The following is a 10804-nucleotide window of genomic DNA, read 5'->3' as shown; positions in this document are numbered from 1 at the left end:
ACCTTCATCAACGCCAATGGAGCCTAATACTAAGCTCAGCAAAGACGATGGGGATCCTCTTTCTGATCCTACCACTTATAGAAGCATCGTTGGCAAGCTCATTTACTTAACCATTACTAGACCTGACATCACTTTTGCTGTCAACAAACTCAGCCAATTTATGGCTTCTCTGAGACTTCCTCATCTTCAAGCTGCCCATCACTTACTTCAGTATCTCAAAGGGACCCCCGGTCAAGGCCTATTCTTCTACTCCACCTATTCACCTCAGCTAAATGCATATGCCGAGTCCAACTTCCGTAGTGACAGCATACAGCTCAAAATATTTTCAGATGCAGATTAGGCCACATGCCTTGACACTAGAAGATCTGTTTCAGGCTACTGTGTCTTCCTTGGGTAGTCACTAATCTCTTGGAAATCAAAGAAGCAACCCACTGTATCGAGATTCTCTGCTGAAGCCAAATATAGAGCTATGGCAAATGCAACTTGTGAGATCACTTGGCTTCTTTCTCTCCTAAAAGATTTTGGAGTCAACCATCACAATCCAGCTGTCCTATACTGCGATAACAATGCTGCAATTCACATTTCAGAAAACCCTATTTTTCATGAAAAAAACAAAGCATGTCGACATTGATTGTCACATTGTTAGAGAGAAAGTTCAAGCTGGAATCATCAAACTTATTCATGTCTCCTCCAAACTCAACCCTGCTGACTTACTCACAAGGCCTCTTTTTCTAACACAATTTAGAGGCCTATTATCCAAGATGAATGTTCAAAATTTGTATCAATCATCTTGAGGGGAAGTATTAGAAATTATATTGTTTGTTGTAACTCTCTTGGTTAGTTTTTTCTGTTCTAACTAACTAGGTCCTTTCTTTGGGTTCTTTTTTTTCCTGGGTTTGGTATTTGGCTATATAAAGCCCACCGGATCCTTTGTTTGAGAACAAGATTACAAAATAATAAAATCTTCATTTTCTTTTTTCTGTTAATTTCTTTTTATTCAATGAAATGGTTGAACTTTTTGACTTTCTAGCGTTCACTTTGAATCACACAATACACTATATGTTCAGGAAAAAATGACATTCTTCGGACTTCAGGAGTCTACATGCCCGGCTCCAAATGATATTACGTACAATATAGAATAATATTTCCACTATATATGAATATCCTTTATTTTGAATGTATGTTTAACTCATGACATGCGTTATTTAAAAATTATAATAAAAAATAAAAATCTCAAGCCATGTTTATATGTAACAAAGTACACAAAACCGCAGTATAGATGCATAGATTTCAAATTCTTTTTTTTCTTGAACCATATATGATTACTATAATATGTGCAAGAAATTATGTATGATTATTCTTGATATATTTTCTAAAAACATTAGAAACATGTAGATGATCTTACTACACAGGTCTAGATCTTAATGACTTGCTGAATACCTACCCAACTTCCATATACAGTTGGTTGTTGATAAGTATGTAAATAATTAGATACGGCAAATAATAAAGATCATAAATTGCATGTGTTACGATCCGCTGACATTATTTCCCCATATTTGGAAACTGAAGTACTATATTTTTTATTTGATTTATTATCTCCTTTTTATGCTTTAAAACTTCATCCCCATCCATCATTGTATCTCGTCTTTGTGTTATGCCATAACTCTCTTACTCTCTTTAAATAATAGTCGACTCTTCTCTCTATCTCTCTCTTTTATTTTTGGTGTGTCCAATGAAGCTATACAGAAAGAGAATGAAATATCAAAGGCTAAGAAGTAAGGTTTTGAATGAGGAAAATGAGAAAATTCCGAAATGGAAAGGGTGTAGTAGTCAAAAGAGGTTTTGGAAAATTAAAGTAACTCCAAAAGTGCGAGTGAAGTTTTCTTCACCAATGATGATACTGAAAAAGTTTAGAGATACTTATGTTCAAATGATGCTATGCTTTGCCGGGCGAGTTATGCAGTTAAACAATGGTAATGTTCAATTATTTAAGATCCCATATGCTAGCTTGACAGCAAGCTAGGCAAATGAAATTTCTCTATTATTACTTTATAATGATTCATACGTCTAATAATTGCTCCTCTATTTATTGATTATGTCATCTATAAATATTTATCTATCTCTCTCTTAAAGTTGTGAAACTAAATGTGAATTGACCCTTTTTTATGTCACGGAGAGTTAACATGTACTATGAAAAGTAGTAAATGAAACACAAGAAAGCAAGATTGAAATGTTGTGGTTTAGAAAAGTCTTATTATAGTTTATAAAAGTTAAATTCATATCTATTAACTATGTGATTGAAAAAAATTAAATAATAATAATAATAATAATAATAATTGGGAGAGCCGGAGAGGATTATATGCTGATTCGTTCACAAAAAAAAAAGTAATTTGCGCATAGAATTTGGCCTTTTATAATTTTCTTCAATATGTCATAGTTTTTAAGATGATTACTGAAATGGCTGAAGGTTCATGTCCCACATAACTCTTAATAGAAAGTACCACAACTCACCATATTAAATATTTTAGCTAACCATGTCCTAATAAATGGAAATGTATAATGTTTCATAACCCAACATATTTAAGTATGTTAAATAATTCTCACATGTTTTTGAAGTTTTACTTTCGATTCGCCCTCTATAAGTGAAACTAATAAATAGTATTATATCTTAAAAATAAACTGGCTATGGTGGTAATTTTTGTTGAAGCATTTTATGTGGTGTAGTATAAATATGTATAATCACTTATGTTGGTTTTATGCCTAGTAAAATCACATTTTTTTATGTAATTCATTCATTATCAATAAAGTAGTACAAATCATTTTGTTCAATCAAATTGCGTTGTTTACATGTTTTATTACATGATTAATTATTATCAATATAATACAAACGTTTATAAAATCCTGAACATATGTATAGTTATAATTATAGTGACTCGGTCACAGCTGATTATAATTGTAATTATATGTTCCAAAGCATTTTGTCCTAAGATTAAATCAGTACATTGAATTTTTACTGATTGGGTAATCTACACTACTACAAAACTAGGTTTTCCTAACAGTTTTTAACTGTCGTTATTGAGCAACGACGACAGTCAGCTAATTGTAGTATTTGCATATGCCGACGTAGGGGTTGGTATGCCGACAGTTAAAAACTGTCGCTGTTGCTGGCAATGCCAACTGTTGAAAATTGTCATTGTTGCTGGCTACACCGACAGTTATAAATTGTTACTATTTCTTTCTATCTACCGCGACAGTTAATTATTATCGCTAAAAAATATATCAAAAAGAATAAAAATAAATTGCTTAAAAATGTTGTCACTAATAGTATATATATTTAAAAATTACATTCCAACCATAATATAATTTTAAAAACCAAAAATTTATTCAATATCATAACTCTAAAAATACATCTTTATTAATGGTCCAAAATCAAACTCTCATATACAAACCGCATCATTTACACAAAAAATTATCTACAAATAAACATTAAAATAAATAAAGAACAATCATAACAACTCATATATGACTTCCACCTTTGACACGAATACGCCTTACAATCTTGTTGCTTGAATCCCAAGCATCAGTTTTGTAACTTTCGCATTGAGACTTCATTTACTCTTAAAGAATATAGTGGACAGAATTGAGCAGTCCACTAAAGAAGAATATAATCATCCCATAAATTTGAGCATAATCAACATGTCTATATCTGATCTGCAATGACAAGTTTAGAAAATGACATAGTAATAGTAGTACATTTTTGTTCCCCTATCAAATGTCATAGTTTTTTTTATCATCTTTCAATCCCGTATGGTTGAACAAGCCTTTTGAGTTATATATATATATATATATATCATTCCTAAACGTGAATCTTATAACTTCTATCAATATTAACCATGAGAATAAGAGCTTTATTGGTCATTATAAAAGGAGAAACAACAACTACCAAAACCAATTATATAAACTGCACTAGTAGTAAAATTCATTTGGATCAACAAGATAAAATATTTCGTCACATGTCTAAGAATTTCAAGAAAACACTTACAACTCTACTCACATTTTAGCACTACAAGAAAAAGATATTTCAATAATATTTCTAGCTAAAACACTCTTATCAAACATAGAGACAGATGAAAAACAGAGAGAATGAATAGAAGAAGTTATAATTAATCTCTTAATAAAATATAGAATAAAAGTGTGACTCTTATGCATAGGAAAATCAAGCATAACCTAGGTAAAACATATAAATATAGATGAGCGAGTTTCATTCAACTAAGTTGATCATATAAATAAATATATGGCTTCTCTAATATCCCTAATCCAAAAGGATCAAAAGAAGTAGAAAAAAATACCTAAGGTGAAGTGAAGTAGTCAGCCATTGTTTGTACGCTAGTGAACTTGAGCGGTTCTTGAACTAAAATATATACATATATAACAAATATGGAATATATAAATAACTCGCAATTATTATACTTCTTTTAGGAATAATATCACTTTCCTTAGCTGGAAAGAAAAAAAATAAAAGAAACATTAAATAAATTAAACAGAGCATGCAATATACACGGTCACATCCTCTATAATGGGTCTATATATATATATATATATATATATCTTGTAATTCATTATCCAAGAACAAGTTTAAGGATTTGAAATGCAATATTAATGAGAAAAAGTTAATCAAATCAAAGAGGTCTCAAGTAGTAATCTAAAATCATGAATATAAGAAATCACAAAATTATATTATCTATTCAAACAATCATATTTAAATTGAAGCATTTTATCAAACAGTAAATGACCAAACAGAAGTAACACTAACATTTTATCAAATAGTTAGTAAACAAACAGGATAGAAATACACAAAATGACAACAAAAAAATTATTTATTCATTAGTCCGTCAAGTAAAGATATGTTGATAAGATGAGCTTATGGTTACATGAGTTATCGTGGATGTGACAATTACCAACAATATCTTACTAGATTTTTCACTCATCTTATCAAGTAAAATCCTAAGCTAAATTTACTTACATTGACAGTTGGAAGATTAAATTTAAGAATATTCTTAACTCATTAGTTACATGCTCTAGAATTTAATCACGAATAAATATAAAGCATAAAACAACATAAAGCTACTTAAGCTAAGTGGATCTTGGCAGAAAGAAAGGCAAGTTCAAAATGACCAATTAAAAAAAACATTGAACCCAAATAATAAGAAACTCTAATTTGTCAAACTCAGAAAAGCCAATGATCAATCATGAACATACATAGAAACTAAAACACAAACCTCCATGCACATTGCAAAAGCCTCCAATGCGGAAACCCCATCAGCCCCAATTTTAAACACTCAATTCTCTGGTGGGTTTTAGTAATACAACAAGCTTAGCAAGCACTCAAGCACCAAAATCCCCTGCCCCAAAATTTATATACAATATAAACACAAAATTAAATGTAAACAAAATACAAAACCAAATCTGACCACAAGCTCCAAAAGTCCCTGCCCCAAGAGCTCAAACCACCGCGAACACCAAGCACCACCGTGAACCAGATCTGAGAGAGAGACAGAGACACATGGGTCTAAGGTTGCTGCCACTCCAACTTGCCGAAAACCCCAGACCCATGACCCCGCTGCCACTCTGCCCCTGTTATGTAAGCATGTTAATATAAAAACTTTTATAAATACAACAATTTTCAAATCTACAAAGAAATGTCATATATATCGACACAATTTAATTCTCTAGTTTGTAAGCAAATACAAAAAACTAAAACACAACTCAATTTCTGAAATGCTTAAGGGGAATGAGTAAACCAGCAAAGATTATACATAAATAAATATCAAATATTTTGTGAGAAAATGGATAAATGACATCACAAAAATACAAGTTTCAATACTCTTGAGTAAACAATCAATTTTATTTTTCATAGTATCATTTATATCTAAACAAAAAAGAAACTCTTACTTAAGCATTTCGGTACTCACATATTAGTGTACTTACATTACATGTATAAACACCAAAATGAAATCAAAGTCAAACATGGCAGAGACAATAGCAGCACACTGATATAACCATAAAATATTTTTTTTGTGTTCTACCTGTATCCTACTTTAAAAGAAATTAAATAAGCAAAAACTAATTTTCTCAAGAGGGAACCAAAATAACGAAAGAGACCATATAAAAGAGGGAACTTGATTTTTGTGATAATAGTGCAGAGTTACTTGATAGGTCTCATGTATGCACTTTGTTAGCTCATGAAATTTATGGTCAAAGATGTTTATATATCTATATAATCATAAACATATGGTTGTGTGCATATAAATATAATAACATAATGTAAGAAGTAATAAAGAGCACTACATATGCTTGTGTGCATATAAACTTAGCTGCATGATGTAATATATAAATTTAAGATCCAATGCCCTAGAATCTAAATATGATACTCATATTATGTGTGCAAGGAAAACATATGATTAGTCTTACTAAAAAAGAAGTAATAAAGAGCATAAATGGTTGTGTCAATTCATTAGTCTTAACTAGTTTTAGAGATTAAATAAAGAGCATCACCATGTATTTAGACTAAGTCCTATTTGTTGGGAAATTTAGACAAAGTTAAGAAAAAGTTTTATACTATATATAAACATGCTTGTATGAACTAGAATCATATATTTCTATGTCAATAATACAATAACAATGATAATAATATATAGATATAGACATAAGAGCCTAATCTTGTTATTTATTAATATTTTTCCCTTTGTTGAAAATTTATGGCAAAAGAAAAAAATACTTATTAACTTATGCTATTCTCAAAGTACAACATCCCTTTGAAACAAGAGACTTTATTTCTTCTTGATACTCTCTAGCATAACTAGATATTCCCTATATTTATTATTATTATATATGCCAACTTATAAGGAAACAACAACTGTAAATTGGAGGACTTCAACTTCAACCCGAGCAAGCCAAAAGAAACTCAAAAAAGAGAAATAAAAGCAGAACACCACAATAAACTAAGTTACTTTAACCAGGCGTGCTCTATGTTCGAAGCCACTACCAAAAAAAAAAGAGAAAAAAAACAACAGACTAAATTTTGGAGTTTGATTAACCAACAATTAATTCAAGAAAAAAACCTTTGCTGGCGAAGGATCTCTTCTAGTTATGAATTAGTACCATTTTACAATATTATGAAAGATATTGACAATCCCTTTAACACATTCCAAACTCAAACACAAATAGATATTGACCCTTAGAAGAAACAACCAAACAAAAATTTGTAGTGTAAGCATCACATTACTTGAAAAATATAAAGCATGTATAAGTAGGGAACATAAATGTCCAAGAAGCAAATAATTTCAAGAAAATAATACCAAGAATTTAGTTAATTGATCTTTTGGAAAGAAAGACTGATAACTCATCAAACCTTCTTGCTCTTTTATCTCATTCTCATACTGGTCATTATTATGAAGTTCAAGATCCATAAATGACTCCAGCTAAAAACCAAGCCACCCTATGACTTAAAAGGATCAGATTAAACTAAAAACTGCACAATTTCAACTTTTAACCAGAACAATCAATGAAAGCAAGTACCAAATTAATTATATTGTGGATGCTAAAACTTCAGAATTACAAAAGGCCTCCCACCTTGTGTCTCTCAGGGTATTACTCGGGATGGAAACAACAAAACCTGGCCCTGCGCCGAGGTGACCCCTCGTACCTGGTGTCACACCTCGTGTAGAGGATCCCGCGAGGGAGCACGGCTTGCCCATGAGGGCGCACCTCACGCCAATGGACCTCTGCCTCGTGCCAGGCATCTCGCGAGGCACAACCTTGCCCACGGACTACCGCTTCGCGCCAGGCGTCTCGCGAGGGACAACCTCCCCCTCGCGCCAAGCATCTCACGAGGCACAACCTCGCCCATGGACCTTCGCCTCGCGCCAAGAATCTTGCGGGCACAGCCTCGCCCACGGACCTCCACCTTGCGCTAGGCGTCTTGCGAGGCATATCCTCGCCCACGGACCTCCGCCTCGCGCCAGGCATCTCGCAAGGCCACCCATGTGCTCTGCCTCACGCCAAGCATCTCACGAGGCCACCCATGTGCTATGCCTCGTGCCAGGCATCTCGCGAGGTTCTTGCCTCCCAGACATCTTGGGACTGTGTCCTCCATGATGACATATAAGGACTTCAATACTTGAAGCTCGTAGGAATAGGGTGCCTTGTGAGGATGAAAACCTACACATGGCTCGAAGAGCTCGTACATGTACGGAATGCGCAAACAAGCCAAGAGGAGTTAGGGTATGAACACAATGTCCACGCCAGACAAGAAGTGGACATTGTCAACCCTAGGTACGAAATACATGTACGAGTACAGAGGTACGACCCTGAATACCCTAGGTGTCTGTTCCTAATGTCCACGCAAGACAAGTAGTAGTAATACGAGTAAGGTACCTGACGTGGTCCCTCCCAGCCAACCTCTGACGTTTATGCTAGACAGATGGTGGAGATACAACCTGGTACGAAAGTTGAGGCGCTCCCGCAAACCCCTAGCATGTACTAGAGCCGACCACCACTTTCTCAACACCACTACCACCTGTAGTTTGCATGTGCAGGGCCATGCCTCCCCGCGACCACCATGTACACTGAGCCAATAGTGCTCTCCTATAAATATGACCTCCCTTCATTTGAGGAGGTCGAATTTTTGAGCTTTGTACTCAACCATTTTTAAGCAATACACATATTTTCTACATTCTCTCTATTTTTCATTCTAACATTCACGTTTTAAGTTCTTGAAAATATCAGAAAGTTTGAGTTAGAATTCCTTTATAACTCACAAAATCCTTAATCTAACTTAGTTGACGAGTTCTTAACATCAACAGATATCATGATCAAGTAGTAATAAAATTAAAGCTACAGAGTATCATTTGTAGTATTTAATATCAAAACTAAAGGCACTTCATAAGGAAAACTTAATTATAAAATAAATGATATCTGAAATGCATTAATCGTGAAGACCAAATAATTTGTCTTCTCTCCAAAATTAGTTCATTTCCCTGCAACCAAGATTGAAAATAACAAATTAATCATTAATCTAAAGCCATAGGATCTAATATATACATATATAAATTGTCGAAGGTATCAGGAAGAAAATACATATATATATATATATTTGTATATATTGTCAAAGGTTGCCCATACCATATCCTTTGGAGAACTCCACTGAACACAGTCCCCATTTCTTGCTCTTTACCCCCACCTTCCCCTACCCACAGAGAAACAAATCTTAAAAACTAGTGTGACCACATACACAAAATAAAAAAGTTTGATCAATGTTGAAGATATTTTGCTAAGTATACATGTTTTTCTTTATCTGGTTTCTTCAAAATTGTAAAATCTTTGACCCATCTTTCTGAAGTAGTCATTTTGCAACTTCAGTTGGCTTAAACAATAGTGCTGAAACCAATTTTTTTCCCTAAAATAATTAAATTATAAGAACAAAAAATTTCAAAAATGTAAATGAAAGATGAAAATATGTTTAAAGAGGAAAAAAATGTTTATAGAGAGAAGCATGGATATTGTCTTTACTTCTTTGACTATAAATTTGTAACGCTAACAACTTTATTTTAAATTTATATAAAGAAGGAATTACGTAAAATAAGAAAGAAGGCTTTTTTTTTTTTTAACCTAGCAAGGAAAATTGGGGGGAGAAATTAAAAAGATGGCACTAAAAAATTGGAGCGACGCGCTTACAATTGTAACACATACCATAATACTTTTTCAATAGTATTAGATTTCAGCGTTGTGGTTGGTTAGTGGTTTTTGTTGTAGTGGTTGTGGCAGGGAAGTGAGAGAGAGAGAGAGAAGGTTTAGTGGAAAAGGAAAGAAACATGGACTAGATAGAATTTTTATTTTTTATTTTAATTTTGAAACCTGGGTAGAGTTTTTAAAATTATATAAATATGTTAAAGAAAATAATGTGTATGACTTAGTATATCATGATACATATTTAAATATAGTTATTATTGTTTGTTCAAAAAAATATATAGAGATATTATTATAAAATATATAAATACAAAATTTAATGATATAAAGAAAAAAAAATTAAAAAAATATATTAATGATATATTATTAGTTTTTATTTTCTACTTATATTTAAAAACTAACAACTTGTTATCCATAAAATTAGCATTGGTGACGTGGCAAGTGATCCCTGGACACGTGGCTGACACCTGGAAACGTTTTGCTAGAGTATCGACCAGAAGACACATTAGAAGCAGTGCAAGCCTATCTTACCTGCGACTAGTCTGGTAGATAGTTCCGCGTACAAGGCGACATTAATGGGAAGATCTTTATGAATCCCGAATTTATCTCACACAATCTCCTGAGTATCCGATTATTCAGGAAAGAATATCTGTAACAATCTTTTGTAATCCCCCTTGAGCCTATAAATAGCAAGAGATAGCTCAAGGGAGAGGACTTTTGGGCTGTTAGGATCGTGAGAGATTATAGTAATTATCCTAGGAATATTGTATTGTTCTTCATAAAGTGGTGAAACTCATTGAACCCTAGTTCTTTGATCACTCTTCTGGTTTTTACATCAATATCATTCTAAGTGGACGTAGGTCATTACCAGATCCTGGGGCCGAACCACTATAAAATACTGTGTCTTATTTACTTTTGTCATTACGTTCTTCTCATCTTTTTCATTCATATCAAGCATATTCTGACTCCGTGTCAGTTGGCCAAATCTTGGGTCAACATTCTGGTGCTTTCATTGAGATCTTGATTTATCGTTGTTGAGAAAACTAATGGCGAAAGC

The 10804-nt window shown here is 33.0% G+C and overlaps 1 long non-coding RNA gene across 3 annotated transcripts; it reads right to left on the bottom strand.

Moving 5' to 3' along the window:
- Positions 1 to 3361: 3361 nt before the first annotated feature.
- Positions 3362 to 9618, bottom strand: LOC133830917 (uncharacterized). Of its 3 annotated transcripts, none has more exons than XR_009892291.1 (3): positions 9184 to 9618; positions 4350 to 9038; positions 3362 to 3711 (listed from the first exon to the last, which is right to left on the bottom strand). It is a non-coding gene; the product is annotated as an uncharacterized LOC133830917 (long non-coding RNA). The 3 variants fall into 3 exon arrangements; XR_009892292.1 differs by having other exon boundaries at positions 3362 to 4411; positions 5280 to 9038; XR_009892290.1 differs by having other exon boundaries at positions 3362 to 9038.
- Between the last annotated feature and the right edge of the window lie 1186 nt (positions 9619 to 10804).

Source organism: Humulus lupulus, chromosome 4, assembly GCF_963169125.1.
Source record: "Humulus lupulus chromosome 4, drHumLupu1.1, whole genome shotgun sequence".
In the NCBI taxonomy this organism is placed as follows: domain Eukaryota; kingdom Viridiplantae; phylum Streptophyta; class Magnoliopsida; order Rosales; family Cannabaceae; genus Humulus; species Humulus lupulus.
Note: the sequence above shows the minus strand (reverse complement) of the source record. Positions and strands in the feature narration are given on the sequence as shown.